The sequence below is a fragment of the Phasianus colchicus genome, chromosome 10 (genome assembly GCF_987193195.1).
Source record: "Phasianus colchicus chromosome 10, bPhaCol1.hap1.1, whole genome shotgun sequence".
Taxonomy (NCBI): Eukaryota; Metazoa; Chordata; class Aves; order Galliformes; family Phasianidae; genus Phasianus; species Phasianus colchicus.
Genome location: NC_143445.1, coordinates 23,131,686 through 23,147,952, shown reverse-complemented (window position 1 = coordinate 23,147,952; position 16,267 = coordinate 23,131,686). Strand labels below are relative to the sequence as shown.

Sequence of the window (16,267 nt, the reverse complement as noted above, 5' to 3'; positions counted from 1 at the left end):
TTTAATGAATTGGGTTCATAATATTTCATATCTTGCTGCCAGACTCTTAGTCAATCAAGCTAATGTTATAAAGGAACAGCCAACAGCCAATTTTGACATCCTTTAAGCAGGTCAGTTATAAGCCAATTAGCTCTACCTACTCGGTCTCCAAGGTCTGAATAAAATATAGCCCATTTTGATTAGAAGCACTACTTTCACTGTGCACATCTTAAAATAGACTGCAAAAACTTAAAGCTCCATGGAATTGTTGAAGAAAGTCTCAATCCTGCTGAAGTCAATTACTGTAATACAATTTCTCTTTACTTCTCACAGATTACAAGAGCTCCTAGATTCAGTGTCATTCCAGCACTGCAGTCTTTAGAGCCCTTCTGTCTATTAAATACAAATTATCTGCCATGTAAGATAAATTAAAAGCATCAATCAAGAATTCCAGCAAAATTCCTGATGAACTTCAACAAGAGGAAATCATTGACAGTTATATTTACACACATCAAGTATTAATTACTCCTCTTGACTGAATTTGAAACAGAAGTTTCAAATTAGTTACAACTTTCAGTTCCTCCTTGCGTTTGGATTTTTGAAAAGTAGGCTTTAAATTTGGTAAAATAAGACTGAAATAATGGCAAGAATGAATTTCCACTGTCATGGCTTGCGTAACCCGGAAAGCCATAACAAGTGGCAAGGAAGTAATACTGGTTGTCTAGAGATAACTATAACCCAAGACAATTCATACCATGCTCTTCATTCAACTAAGTGGAGAACCAGAAACAGCATTCTTCAGATCATCCAATAGGGTGCATCTCGTCAACAGCTGAATTGAACCTAAAGTAATCTGTATGCTAGTGAAAGCACCTTGTGCACTAGTCTGCATTAAATATATTCTGTCAACCTCCTAGAAACAGCCTGAATTAAAAGCTGACCAAACGGAACAGTTCTTTGAGGACTTACCGAGAACAAAAATCTTATTAGGGAGAATAATGCTAATTTAGATGTAGAATCCTACCAAAAAAACACCTCGTCAGCTCATGAATTAAAAACATCACACTTCTCTAAAACGCGTCATATACTTTAGATATCTTCATGCACGTGGCCCAGCACAGCAGCGGAAAGAACCAAAGCAAGTTCAGGATTCAGAATCCTCTGATTCAGAGCTGCCACAACTGCACATTTAAGACTCATAAGACAAAGAGCAGGCATGACAACTGCTGTGAATGGCAAAACTTACATGAAGCCAAATGGCCTCCAAACAGCTGGGTCATCCTGGCCAATGGACAAAGCACTAACAAGATGCTGAGACCCACCTGAGAGAATTCCATTGGTGGAAAATGGAATGAACATCACACAGAACAGCATGAATGTAATATTGAGTGTTGTATAATTTACTCACGCTTGGAGATATAAGCAAGCTTTACCAGAATAATTTAAAACAAAGATAAAACTATTTCATATCATGCATACAGAAATATTGAAACCTCTTTACACGGAAACAATATAACTCCCTTGACTTAATGGTTAATTATACTTCAGCTAATTATCAAAACTCCTGATAACTGAAGCAGCAGAAGCAACTGTATCTGCCTTCTGAAAAATGCAATGTCCCATAAACATTTTCTGTAATGTACTTTTTCAATTTTCAGATGATTGCCTGTCCTACATTCATTACCCTTCTGCATTTCTGCTGAGCCTTAATTCAAGTTGAAGTATGTCTTGATTTGTTGATTAACCATCATAAGCAATTTAAAAGAAAGGGTCATCATTTTAAATATGCAGGGAACCATGTTTAACTTTCTTCAGAAAACAGAACATCAAATCAAGTCATGTATTTTTTAAGAGAACAATTCTGATCATTTCAAAGAATAAATCTTTACTTAAGCCTAGAAATTTTTAAACTATTCTTGAAAGTGAACCAAAGGAGAAAAGAGGATGCAAACTACAGGAGTGCACACATGTAATTGGCAGTCAAATCTGCAAATACTGCAGGAGAAGAAAAATAGCAAATGGAATTGATGGAAGTCGTACACACAGGGATGTTCAGTATTTTTATTCCCAGAAATACTTCCTCCAAAAACATACCCTCCCTGTCTACCCCAGCACTGTTGGTCAACAGTACTTACACTGAGGGTAACATCAAAGTCACTTGCAAGATTATATTTATCTATATAGAGAGATAGATACAAAGGCATTTATACTCTACACATGCTGCTCTCTAATCTCCTCATGGAAGCATAAGTGCACCTTGTGGGTTTTTTTTTCTTTTCTTCTTAATCTGCAGAATAACTTTTGGACATCCCTCGAAATGTGTTTTTCTTTTCTCTTCTTTTTTTTTTTTAAGAGAGCAAGGGACCTGCACAGTTGGATACTTAGCACAAGTGACTTTCATTGAATAAGTAGTAGCTTTTACTGAAATATTTATAAATTAAATGATCATTCACATTCATTAATTACTGTTTCTTACCAATCACTGTCATGGCACCATTTCATTATCTAGACAACTTTTCCCTGCTCGCATACATTCAGCAGACACAGTAATTGCTTATGACCTGGCTAACACAGACAAACCAGTATTTGTAGAATCGTGGGTATAGTAGAAATATTTTACATATAAATAAATTGATGTTCTTAGAGAATGACAGAAGAATCAAAATTTATTACTTCAAACTAGGTACTCAGTTCCACTTCTTACTAAAAGTTATGCAAATGTTTAAGTGAATAGCACTAATCACTGTAAAATTAAGCATCTTCAGCTTTTGCTGGCCTTCTCAGTCACAGAATTACATAAATGACTTGCTTTCCAACAGTCTTCAGGTCACTTATTCAAGTATCCAAACGTAGCTACAGGCACATAAATTTTGAAGTGTGATAATAGATTTCCTAAGGCCAGACAGTGAATCAATGTCTAAGCTAGAAGAAGAAACCTGGAATCCCAAGTACCTATTGAAAGACAAGGTGACACCGCTCAGGGTGGAAAAAAATATGCAATTTGCAAATAAGTCAATTACATTCCCCAAACTGTGATTCTCTCCTTGAAATAATTTTAAATACAGTGTGTATTTGTCTAATTTTCATTCCTGAAGAGGAGGGATTAAAAGCACAGAAAAGTCAAACCTAAAACTCAGAAGATTCTTCACAAGGATTAAATTGTTAATTGCTCGTTCTCTTCTTGTAGTGGCCCTAATTATATTGTAAATAAAACTATGTACACTATCAACTGAGTTACTTAAACGGCTTAATTACCCTGAGAAATGCTTATAAATAGAAAGTTTATGGGAAGATAATGAAGTAACTTCTTCCACTAATTAACGAAGTGAAAAAGATGGGAAGTTGTGCAAGAGTTACACCCCAGGAGGAAAATTTCTTATTTAGAATCAATTGCATATACAATTTGTAAGGTGGTAAGGTAAGGTAGAGTATGAACTGCATTTTAAAAAGCAGAATGGCAGAAAGGCTATTTTTAAGAGTTGAGACCCTCTTTCCCCATCACTGCAATAATTAGCAGGCATAAGTTGAACAAGGAAACCAGTGATTCTCTCCTATCCAGAACTCAACTAGTGGCATCAAGGACCATAAGCCTACCTTTGTATCACAACAAAAACGTTGTCAAAGTTTCAACCAATTTACACATGCTTCAGTTTCAACAAAATTCATTTCAGACAAAGACACGGGCCTTCAGAATGTTTCCAGCCATTGTAAAAAACAGCTTTTATTTTTTACAACTTTTTATGTCTAATATAAAGTCCCCTGAGAAAGCTAAAACTGCCGCGGTTCATCATCACCTGGTGGTCACCTGGTGGTCACTGCCCAAGGTGAGCTGTGAACCTACATGAGAACTTGGTAGGTATTTCATGTCAAGAGGGAGGGAAATGGAAAAAAAGAATACATTATTTCCTGCTCCTGAATAACCCGGAAGTTTCTAGCTTCCTTCAGGTCTGAAGTTGTTCAGAAGTCAGATCCCTGTTCCCACATCTTAGCATTTATGACTCTTGACTCTTCCTGACTTGACAGTTACCAGAAAATATTTACTGATGTGGAAATACACAACATTTCCATAAGATGTCAAAGGACCATTTTTGGCATTCAGAAAACATCTCAAAGTAAACGGAACAACAGTGACTTTTACATAATGCTGAAACATCATTTTTTTATTGCACGTTACATTATTTATTTCCATTGGTATCTGATAATAGCAAAAGACTGGAAAGCAAACTAAATACCAATGCTTTAAAGAATTCAGTAGGCTTTCTATACATCCCAGGAGAGATGTGGAAAATAATGCTTCACCTTCTAGAAAACTTAATGCAATCTGTAAGGTAGGACACTTAAAGTACAATCTCTGCATTACAAAATAGCACATTTGCACATTAGGCATCGCCACTGATACAGCAAGTAGCCTCAAGGTTAAACAACCTGCTGATGCTAAGAGCTGAAGCAATGGTTATGAATTACAGCTGGAGATAAGCTGCGCTTCCACGGAAGTGAACTGATGACACTCACCAACACATGAAGCACAGAAATAAATCAATTACTGATTAATGTTTCTGCAATTTCTAACATTCATCAAATCCTTAGTGGATGAATTTTCAGCTCGTGAAAACAACGAACAAGAAAACACCTCCTAGGTTTTCTTAGAAGTTACGTCTCTTACCACCTTTGAAAATCTATGCAGACTAATTAACATCACTGCACAATGTTAATCAGTGCCAAAGCAGAATCAAAGAGATCACCGCCCTTCTTCAGCAGAAATAAAATCCTGAAAGTCTAATGTAGCAGAAATTTAAACTCTCAACAGAAAATTCGGTGTGACTTGTGCATTAAAGGGTTAGAACAAAGTAGAAGCTGTGTTACAGTAAGTACATAACCATATGTAAGAAAAGCCATCCTAACATCACTAGCTTCAGTGGGGCATAGCCCTTCCAACCCACCCTTCCAGTTGTCAGTAATTTTTTACCTTTCGTTTAGTGCCAATCATGATAATTTCTGCAGTGCTATCTTTCCAGCTTATCAACAAGGCAGTAGTACCTTCAGAGGTGAGTAAAATGATGCCACTCAGATGTTTTTTTTACAAGTGATCAGTCTTCTTATTGTAGCTGATCTTTGAACATAAGCATTATGGGAACATCAGCAACAAAATTTGTGTGTATCATATACTAGAATCCATACCAGTAGCCTGAGCCATTTATATGTACACTGAGTTTGTTTGTTCCAAGTGCACCAATTTCCAATTTAAAGCTGTGCCAAACAAAACGGATGGATCATTTTTGAACACTGTTCCTCTGAAGAGATTTGCCAGGACAAAATTCTGCCTTCAGAAAATGCGGGGAGTTCTACATATGCAAGTTGAATGTAGAAACTGCAAGCAACTCGTGGTCCTATGAGATTGCTCTTTTGTATCCTGCAGCCTTATTATTATTTTTTTTTTTTTAAGGATTATTGGAATTCACAACTCTGGTGTTCATAATTAGCTGGATACTATAATCACATAAGTAGTATACAAGTCTTATTTAAATGATTTTTTTAATAACAGGAGAACTTCCGAATGGCAAATATTGGACACTACAGCTGAAAGCACCAAGACACTTGACAGGCAGTTCAGAATGCCTGAGGGAAAGGGAGCGTTAGGTGATGATATCCTTCTCTAGAAGAATGTAAAATTCCAGACAGAGCAGGGCCTTAAAGCAAATGAGTTCCTTCCCACTCCCTTCTCTTCCCCCCCAAAAAAGGGAGAAAATCACTGCCAGTGACATGATATAGCTGTCAGTAGAGGAGTGTGCTAGATGCACTCATTCAGGTAGCTGCAGATACACACTCACGTGACTGGATTAGGACAATTAAAGGAAAAGAAGGCAAGAGTATATTTTTTGTCCTACTAATTATGGTAAATATCCATGAAAAATCCACAGCTAAAATTGGTAATAATACAAAGACTATCTTCTAGACAAAATCTGAGTCCTAACACTTTTTTTTTTTTTCAAGCAGCTTTGTGCAGTCTCAGGAGATTACAGAATTTAACGTGGTACATTTAGCTTTACAAGCACAAGTCAGAACAGGTCGTGCCCATAGAGTCCAGTTCTCAGAAAATAGGTATTTGGCACTTTCAGTAAACAAGGCATAGTTGAAAACATCAGCTCCCAGCAGTCAGTAGTCAATCCAGGAGATTTTGGCCTAAGTTCTCTTCTAGGTACCCATGAGTCTGTTCAATTATGATTCAGTACCTCGTGCCTTTCTCCATCCAGCACAAGGAGCACTCCAAATCTGACTGAAGTCTACTAAGTTACAACCGATTCAGATTCTGGGGAGAAAAGTTTCTACAGCTGAAATTTTTAGTTGTTGTCCAATTTTAAAATTTTATCTTTGATGTAGATCTCCCAGTCAAATCCAAAGCCAGTCATACAAAAGGCTTCAGCTGGGTTGGCTATGACCTGCACATATCTTAAGTAACAGGTATTTTAAAAGAGCAACCTGATTTCCTGAACAGCAAGAATCCAGATAAATTTACATCAACTTCAGATAAAATCCTTTTGTAGACCAAACACCGGTACTTATGGGATTTGTTCATCACCAATGTCAGTGTCCTGTAACGTGCACCCTGACTCTGGCTGTGCAAGCTAAATTTGCTGTGATTAGTAGGGCTGAAAGAAAAACGACTACACTAATATTCAAGCTGTTTGAAGAGAGGTTTACTGCCCCCAAAAGAATCATTTAATTATAACACACCACTTACTCTAGATCTACATATAAAAGAGTTAATTTGCCTAAGCATGCACCAGTGGGGGTAATGGATAAAGCTTCAATAGTTATTTGAATACTACAGAGACCTCTCAAACATGTAGCTATGGTGCACAATAATTCTGTTCAATTAATGGGTTTATTTCCTCCACAGATATTCTTTTAGAAGCGCTCCATCACCCACGCAGTGCTGTTCAGAGATGTGTAGTATATACTTTCTCTTTACTAGCAAGCGCTAAGGACACAATGCTGTTTTCGATACAGGAAGAAACCTGCAGAGAAGTATACACAGTATGCTGTACTAAATTCTCCTCGGATCCAAGTTAACTGGCAATAATCTTATTGTTGCAACCAGTGGAGTCAAAACAGCTTTAAAAACAAAACAAAAACCAAACACCTTGTAGCACTCTTTTCTCTATTTCTTCATGGAGCTTTTTGTGGCTGAGTTTGGCACACTCAGCATTTGTACTAGAATTAGTTGCTACAGCCAGCCATTAACATGTCTCTAAATTTCTGCATTTACTGTACCTGTGCACGATTACTGAAAATGCATACCTCCACAGACCTATTAAATTGAAGTTTTAATAACTGACAGTAATGGAAAGAAAAAAAAGCAGTAAAGACCCTTGACTTATACCACAAAAGCTGCTCCTGAGAGGATCGTGTTTGATGCAGCTAATACAGGCGTGTCAATGGACATTAATTTAACCTAAAAAAATCCAGTTTTCTTGATTTATTGGCAAGATTTTAAGACGCTATTACACAACTAACCTTTTGGTGCAGCTATGTTCACACTGGGATGAGTTTTTAATGGTGTACTATCTCAACAGTTTGAAATCAAGCTTGATACAGATATTGTTACCATAGATGAGGACATAACCAACTCAGAGTATTGCTGACACTGTAAGTTGAGATAGGAATTCAATTAATAAGAATATTTGAGTTTCTGTAACTTTTTTCCACCATCGATACCAGCATTCTGAGCAATACTGACAAAAATCCATATCTCCTGCAAAACTCATATCTGCAGGAGTTCAAAGAATCTGACACAGGAAAACTGAATGAAGGTGAAGTCATGAGCAGTACTTCACCTCTTCCAAAGTCCCAACATAATTAAAAAAACAGAAAAGAGTAAGGGGAGTAAGCTTTTTAATGGGGTGAAAATGTGTAACGCGTGTAGGAAGCATGCATTTAAATGGGCTAGAATTTGGAGTCAGACGTCTCTGTCTTTTATAACCTTCGTACTCGTTTCTCCCCCTGAAGTTTCTGGATTGACTTATGTTACCAGTTCAGTATCACCCATTTTTTTTTTTTTCAAACTGAATTTTTCAGTGTAACCTAGAACAAATTAGTCAAGTGCAGACAAATAGAAAATACAGGGTCTCACAAGAAAATATTATTTTTCATAAACGTCTCAACTTCTTATTTTGAAGGCTGATCTAGAAAACCAGGATGAGAATCTGACCCTCTGGATAGTTCCATTTCTAATGTGGCTGTCCCAATTTGATCAGTTTCTTTAACTCTGCTGAAGCTCCTCTTAAAATAAGAGAATATTTTCCAACGCCAACCAAATAGCAAGAGACTGCTTTCATAAATCCATTTAATCTCATTTAAAATGTAGAAAGCTTATACAAACACGAAAGGGAAAACAAAACAGTGGAGATTCAACCACAGATGGGAAAAGAAAAGCTATTCAGCAATTTCCATGATTACTTTAGTGGTCTCAAGATACGTATGCTTTTGCAAGCCAAAAGAAAGCAAAACTGCAAAAATGAATACCCAGAAGTATCAATTTCAACTTTCCTAAAAGCAAATAAGCATGTTTTGATCCCACGTGCAAATTAGCTATGTTCAATAGTCCTTAAAAGGACTTCTAGAGAATATTATTCAATTATTTGCATACTTTCAAGACAATATGATTATCCTGTGATTTAAGGCCTCCCAGAGACTTTTTGTGCAGTCCTGATGAGCCACAGGAAGATACTCGCAACTGCTGTTGAAAATCCTGCCTGTCAGTCTCAATTACTCTTTCAAAGGAGACAGATTTTAAGCACAGAAGCTTCTCTAGCATAAAAATGACCACCCTTATTTCTCATAACCACAACTAAGGGTCCTGTCCAAAAAATTTTCCTGAGCTGCACCTGTCCCAGGAGCAGGGAACTCTAAATAGCAACATTACATACTGTACCTATTGCATGACACAGCTGCTTCATGAGAGTTTTCCTTAAGGAAGTAAACAAACATTCTGATGCATGATTTGAAATCAATCTGTATAATTACTGTACATTTCCCAACCTAATTTCATAGAATAGTACAAGTAATTTCAGAACTGCTCTTTCAAATTATCAACCAAGCATCTGCTACTCACTCCATGTCTGATTGCCTTAAAGAACTTAAAGAAACATAATATATATTCTGGTATATCCAAGAAAGCTAAACATTTCTACCAGACAATTAGAGCCAGGCATGGTGCAGGTCAGTGTACACATCACAAATATAAAAACTGTTCTCTGAATTACCTCCTCCATGCTGCTCGTTGTTTCGCCATTTTTCTTTCAGAGCCTCCTTCTCTTCAGTACTTTTCCTTCTCTATGATATCTTCCTGTAATCTCACTGAAAATGCTGGAAAAAAATAAATAGACTTAATATGACCATTGTCACCCAGCTGCTAGCTGTCCTTTGTCAAGATAGCTGATTTGTAAAATAAGCAGCAGCAAGTTTGTACGCTGACTAGAACATCTTAGCTGGTCTTACAGTCCGCACCTTCAAAAGCACCTAAATGTCTATCTCCCAGCAGATAAAGGGAGCCTGATAACTAAATATTTATGAAAACCGTCTCTAGGCATTATGTATTAAACTACTTTGCCCACATTACATTGCGAAGATGTATTAAACCTTCATGTAGAAATATTTCTCCTATTCAAATGGAGCACAGCTAAGCTTATTCTAGACGAGAATCACATGTTGAGAGTTTAACATTGCTGTTACCTTTCTAATGATTTTTTTTAATAAACAGAGCTACAAGTAAATATGTGAAATATGAATAGCCTAACGCATATGAAGGATTGGATAATAAAGTTTGAGATTCCCTCTAAGAGGATTGTTCTAGCTCATGGATCATATGCACTCCATTCTTATTACAAAAAGATGAAAATCATAAACTTAAGTATATCTAAACCTAAAATCTATGGAGTTCCCTACCTACACAGCTGTAAGGAAAAGAACTCTCCATGAGAGTGAAAGTTGCACTCTGACATTTCTCCTAGATGTAATGATAGCATTTTGTGAATGATATTGGGAAGCACATTTGTAATATTCCTCAACAATTAACAATATAAAGTAGATAATGTACACACCTCTAACTAGAAAACATCAGCGCCTCCATTTTTTCCTCCCTTCTGAGTGGGTTTTTTTGTTTTTTTTTTTTTTTTTAGTTTTTGCACTAATTTTTTGAACTTCATTGGAAGGACAAAAGTCACGATTACAAAGACCATTCAAATTACAGCATTTACATGGTGACATTTTTACAACATCTAATGACATTTTGAGAGCTTCCAGAGGTTAGACCAATCTGGAACATTCTCCTCTCCATGGCTACCCAGGGTAGAAAAGGTTCACAAGAGAGGCGCCTTGCTCTTTCTCTGGTAATGAACTTAGCAGCTTGAGACAGGGAGAGAAGGACACAAATTCCTGGGACAAAAACCATCAGTGGTTGATACGTCTCTCATTGTTTTACTAAATATTGCAAAGACAAGACACAGATATGACCTGTGTACCCTTCCCAATATAGATCTCTTATTTCCTAAATAACAAGGACATCATATTTAAACACAAGAACTCTTTCAACAGTTGGAACTGAATACCATTGAATACATTGACCTTTACAAGGATTTAAAAATAACCTTGAATGTTGTCTTGCATTAGCTTTCATTATTATACAATTGCATCTGATGAGCTGGCAGTAATTTCCACTCCTAGTTGCTATTGTTTCTTCTGGAACAAACACCTTCTCATATCTACCAGGCAAGCTATATATGGAAAAGATATTAAAAGCTCCCTGCTAAAATTCAGAAAACGTGTTGGTACAGCAGGTGTCCAGGGCATTAGTCAAACCAATGTCTTACACCTCCACTCACAATGCAATTGACGCAACTCTCCACTCACTTTTCCTATTTTTCTCACGTTTCCAAACATTTCAGAATATTTATTTAATCAGAGATAGATTTTCTACATATAAAACCAAATTCAGCTATATATTTCTGAAAGAAAGCAGCTGAAAACCGCTATAACTTTAACCAACTCTTTTAAGTGCATTCATTTTTAAAGAGGCATACAAAGCAAATTTATCAACATTTCTCTGGGTATCAGTTGCTTCTTTGCATTCTACTTAAACCTGCACCACAGCACAACAAAGCAAGCTTGTTCTTCAAGTGAAACATTGCTCTGACCTACCCATTAGCCACTTAAATACCTTCAAACATCAAGGACAGAGCAAACCTACTGTACTTAAAAAAACAACAACTGCCACACGACAGTTTAAGAATGTCAGGAGGATCTCTCCATTATTATCAGTCCAAAAGTACTCAGATATGATTTACAAAACCTAACATGCTGCTCAACCTCCCTTTCTATGGTAAATTTCTGACCAGCAATCCCATCTCTCTCAACAGATATTCAAGTATGTAAGTGACTGGAAGTCAGCAAAGCCTGCTCTGATAATACAAATGTGATTCACTATAAGTTGGCTCAAAGGCTTTCTTAGAGTTCTCTCCAGTGGTCACCCACAAACACACTGAAAAGCAGGAGTAGGGCACTGAAGCTCCAGTACTTTACTATTTGCTAACCTGGCAATATAGTATAGCAAGAGCTGTAGGCTTTTAATTAGGTCTGGAGCTTTTACAACTTTTATGAGACAAAGTAATCTTTGAGTCAGCTGGACTGCTTGTGAAGAAATATATGATAACAGAACATAGGTTTCTGAATGCAAAACCATTCAGAGTCTGTTTGAAATCCTTCATAAAAGGAGTGATAAATACATACATGCATTACAAAGGAATAAATGCAGAAAACGCTCATTTTCCATTCCTTGTTTTTTGCTTGTAACACTTCAGTACAATAGGGAGAAAGCACCATTTTTACTCAATCTAAAAACACGCTGAAAGGATAAAGGGAGAGAAGCAATGATGGTTTCAAAGTCATATTTATTTCCCTGGTGTGAACATAAAATAAGGTACACGGGCTCTCCTCTACCAAGAGAGGCCCAATACTGTGTTCTGACTTCAGTAAGACTCTTGCGAACAACCCTAATGGTCTGCACTAAGACCTTAATAGATCCCTCAGGTATTGATTAGTCTTGAATCAGCAAAGCCATCTTCTGGTTTACTCACATTCTCAAAGAGTAGAACTTCAAATAAAAGTAAACATTAATTTTCATAAACTACTCTGTATTAATAATTCATTACACTGCTGTCAGTGGCCCAATAATTCTTTTCAAGCTCTTATTGTTATGATGTGCAGCTAGTAATAAAAACCTTTATCCTTGCCAACAGTACTCAGAAAAATAATTTTTCCTCTCAGATCTCCTTTCTGGATAGTACCCAGATATTTGCTATAATACTCTAAGTGGGGAAAATCCCACAACTTTCTCCTTATATCTAGGCTGGAAAAGAACACGACGATGAGCTAAAAGAATGTCTTTCCAAGAACCCTCTTTTTATATACTGGAATAATGTTCAGAGTAGAGCACAAAAATATTCTCTTCTTTGTAGCTACAAAACGAATTGGAAAAAACAAATCGCTCCATTTAAGTACGGGTTCTTTGTATTGATGCCACTCAAGACCACTTGCTGACCTACCAGTTTTATGACTCTGACAAGCATTTGTAGAGATGGCCAATTCCTCCCACGCTTCTGAAACTGCACTGTCAAGACTGGTAACAACCAGCAACAGAGCAGAAAACCATGATTTCAGTACTTTGCCAGGCATGCTACTCCATTTTTGGTTCTCTCAACAATTCAAGCCCAACTAATTCCAAACTGCTATTTGGTTACTTTGCAAATACAATACTCAGCTTTTCTCAGAAATAAGTGTTTATGCTTCATATGTGTTTAATTTCAAGAGATTTTTTTTTCTCTAAAAATTTCCAGGTCATATCCAGGCCCTTGGTTACTGTTACACTAAGCAATGTTCTAGCTGAGTATGAAGAAGTCAGGCAACCATGGACATCTGCAGTTCTAGCAAAGTTTTCAACATTTACATTGTACTCAAATGTTTTCAGAAACAGTTAAATACTCTACCATGAGACAACAAAAGCAAAGATCACAGACCTGTTTCAGCAGAAAGGTACTTTCCATGATGCCAAGCTGCATACACGCGCATCAGATCTGCTTTGATAAGGAATAGGAAACACAGAAATTTAGGAACAGGTGAATGCCTTCTGCTGAGTGTGCATCTACATTTTTTTCACTTTCTATGCAACACCTCTGAAACGTGTAAGGCTCTATTCACAAAGCTGTGTTGTGACAGATCTGACTTACAGAGCAGCATACCACCAGAAAACTCATCTAAGTTGTGCTTCATCTGAGACTTCAGCTCACTTACATGCTGATTCAAAATGGATGCAAGCTGGACTCTTCCAAATATTGTGCTCCTAATATTGTTTTAACACAATTTAATATTATGATCTGGGGATAAGAAGTAGGTGTGTTGTATTATATAAATGTGCTGATTGCTTCTTCTAAGGATACTGCATCAAGCATTAACTTTTCAGCTTAAAGCGCAGCTGGAGGTCTGTCAGCATGCCCTGGCTCATTGCGCCACTTAGTCACATAAGTAGCTATGAGGAGCTTTAAACAACACTTCACAGGTGCTAATATAGTACCACTTTATTATTCTGTGATATCACAAAGTGCCCATTTTTATACTGGTAAATGAACCATTTATCACTGAAATGCCATTATTTGCATCTGTGAGAAAATGTTTTCAGGTACATTTTGGATGCTTTACAGAACCAGGTTGATACAGTTAGAACTTCCTTTATAGGACCAATCAAGAGTATTTTCAATGACTGGCTATTGCCAATTGTTAATAGTAGCATACAAGTCTTTTCAAAGTAGGAGCATCAAAAGAATATTCAAGCTTAACTACAACAAGTATTTAAAAGGCTGGTAGGGAAAAAGTCAGCCTGCTGTACCAAAGGGAGAAAAAAGCCCCATAGGCTACACAAAGTAAATGCTATTTTGTTTGAGTTAGGGGTAAAAATTAGCAATCCTCAAATATGAAGAGCTGGTAGAGAGCTTTAAAAAACTGGATATCCCTGAACCCGGCACCACAAGGTTAAGTCACTGTTGCAAAATAGGCACACATGAGAAATATGCAGGATGAATTCCATTGTGCACTGCGGTTAGCCTAAGGACCAAGTGACAACAATTTAAATACTGAATTGCAGACTTTGACCATCTGCCTATATGCAAAATGTAGCACTTGCTGGTCAGCAATATAACCTATTTAAATACTAGATTAGCAGAAAAGTTAACCACTATATGAAACCTCTATTTCCTTCCAGTGGCAATTTCCCTCTGAACTTCATTTTGTAAATGTTAATCTGAAACAAATTCTTGAAAAAAGTCATAAAATTAAAAACTATATCTTGCTAGAAACAAGAAAACAGCCAATGTCAAAGACCAGAAGTACCAAATAAGAATAAGAAAGCCAAGCACTGGTTTCAGTTCAAGGCAAGCCTGTAGGCTGGTATAAAACTCCAAGAGAAAAAGTTTTTCTCATACTGAAAAAGGTAGATGTTATGCTAAGCCTTCAAAATATTTTTAATGTATGGTATTTGTAGCAATTCATCTACTCCAAGGAATATTGAGAGAACGATTCAAATATGGTATTACTCGAGGCTTGCCTGCAGCAGAACGCACTTCATATTAGAGACAAGTTGGAGTTAAACGAATAAACCTATTAAAAAATACAGTTAATAGGCAGAAAAATAACGAGTTATTCTGGAACGACTCCTTGCAGATAAATATCCTCTGAAACTCTTGATGGTAGACATCCTACTACACAACCAATCTCTCCCCTTGTCATTTTCCTTTTGACAACCATATCAGCCAGAGGTGCAGTGAGATATCATGGGTTCATGTGCTAAAAGCAGAGATGTCATGCAGCTGAGTACCTCATCATCCAGAGCAGACAGTTTTGTTCTAGGAGACCGAAAGATTAAAAAAATATTCGTAGAGTGGAAAAATCAAGTTAACCCAGTGAAAGCAGAAACTGAACAGATGATCAGGAAAAGGCTTAAAAGACCAGAAAAAAAAAAACTGCCACTAAAGCCCTTGCAGAGTTCACCTCAGAACAAAGACTCACGGCAGTCTTTTTGGTTTGGAACAACTGTTAGTTACAGAGAGGATCTGAAATCTCTCTTCCTTCTAAAGAACTTCCCATCCCCAAGCTACTGCAAGCCTGCCAAGCACAAATGCCTGCCTTCCTCAATGCTGAAAAAAGAGGCAGAAATCACATGCAGGATTCAGCCAAGCTGAGACATAGTGACTACAAAGCAGAAGAAGAAAACAGATGAAACTGATCTTTTCTTGAAGAAACACTTTAAAATTCATCGTCACCCCCCAGATGACCAACAACTATGTATGTTTAGAAACGTGATCAATGTATTCATACACTCACTGAAATATTTTCTGGAAAAGAAGATTTTTCAGGATACAACAGAGGGACCACCCTGAGACAGTAACAGAATTATGCAGTTCTACATCTACTGTACTGATATCATAGCAATTTGGGCACTCAATAAGTGTTGTTATCACAGAAACGTGAAGGGAAACAATAAATATTCGAAGTATGAAATAAATCAAATGGATCCATGTTTACCAACTTGAAACAACCACAGAAGTTGCTACCAAGAATCTGATAAGTAATGAACTAGTGAGAAATTTCTAGATAAACACAAGAAAGGGAAAAGAATAAGATTCCACTGCTTATGCTACCCAGGTATATTTAAAAAGCCAAGCAACATTTTAAGTGCAAGCACTGTTCAGAGTTAGTCAAACAGATACCTGTATCTTAGCAGAAAATTCTAGAGTCAAACAGAATGCAGAAATATTAAAACACAGCCTATAAATAGGAGGATACCAACAAAAACTATAACGACTGCCCATGGCAGAGAACAATTTTTTTTTTTTTCCTAAGCCCCTCTTATATCAAAGTTGAATTCAACTCTGCATTTGAGAAGAAGATGATAGAGTTAGGAAAAGCAGAAGCACTGCATCTTCACAGGAATCTCACAGTGCAGGCAACATGAAGCTAGTAGACATTAAAATGAAAAATAGATCTCAGCTTCAAAGGAAAAAAGAATCATCTCAGATTTACAACAATACTGTCATAAAACATCCATATTTAAAGATGACAATATAAAAGGAATCAAAATACATTTCTTCAAGTATAATGGGCTTTAGTCTTTCATCCTTGTATATGGAGAGAAGAAAAAACAAAAAAAGAGGCAAATGACACGAAGCTTTCACTAGCTTGGGAA

General features: G+C 36.8%; 1 long non-coding RNA gene across 8 annotated transcripts in view; it reads right to left on the bottom strand.

Moving 5' to 3' along the window:
* LOC116243385 (uncharacterized) overlaps positions 1-16,267 on the bottom strand; it is a 120,927-nt gene that overhangs the window by 58,664 nt on the left and 45,996 nt on the right. For 7 of the 8 annotated variants that reach the window (XR_016469805.1, XR_016469807.1, XR_016469810.1 and 4 more), the window contains one exon: positions 9,243-9,345. This is a non-coding gene — a long non-coding RNA (uncharacterized LOC116243385). Of the gene's footprint in view, positions 1-9,242; positions 9,346-13,049; positions 13,159-16,267 lie in introns of those variants that run through there. The other variant, XR_016469808.1, reaches the window with a different exon arrangement.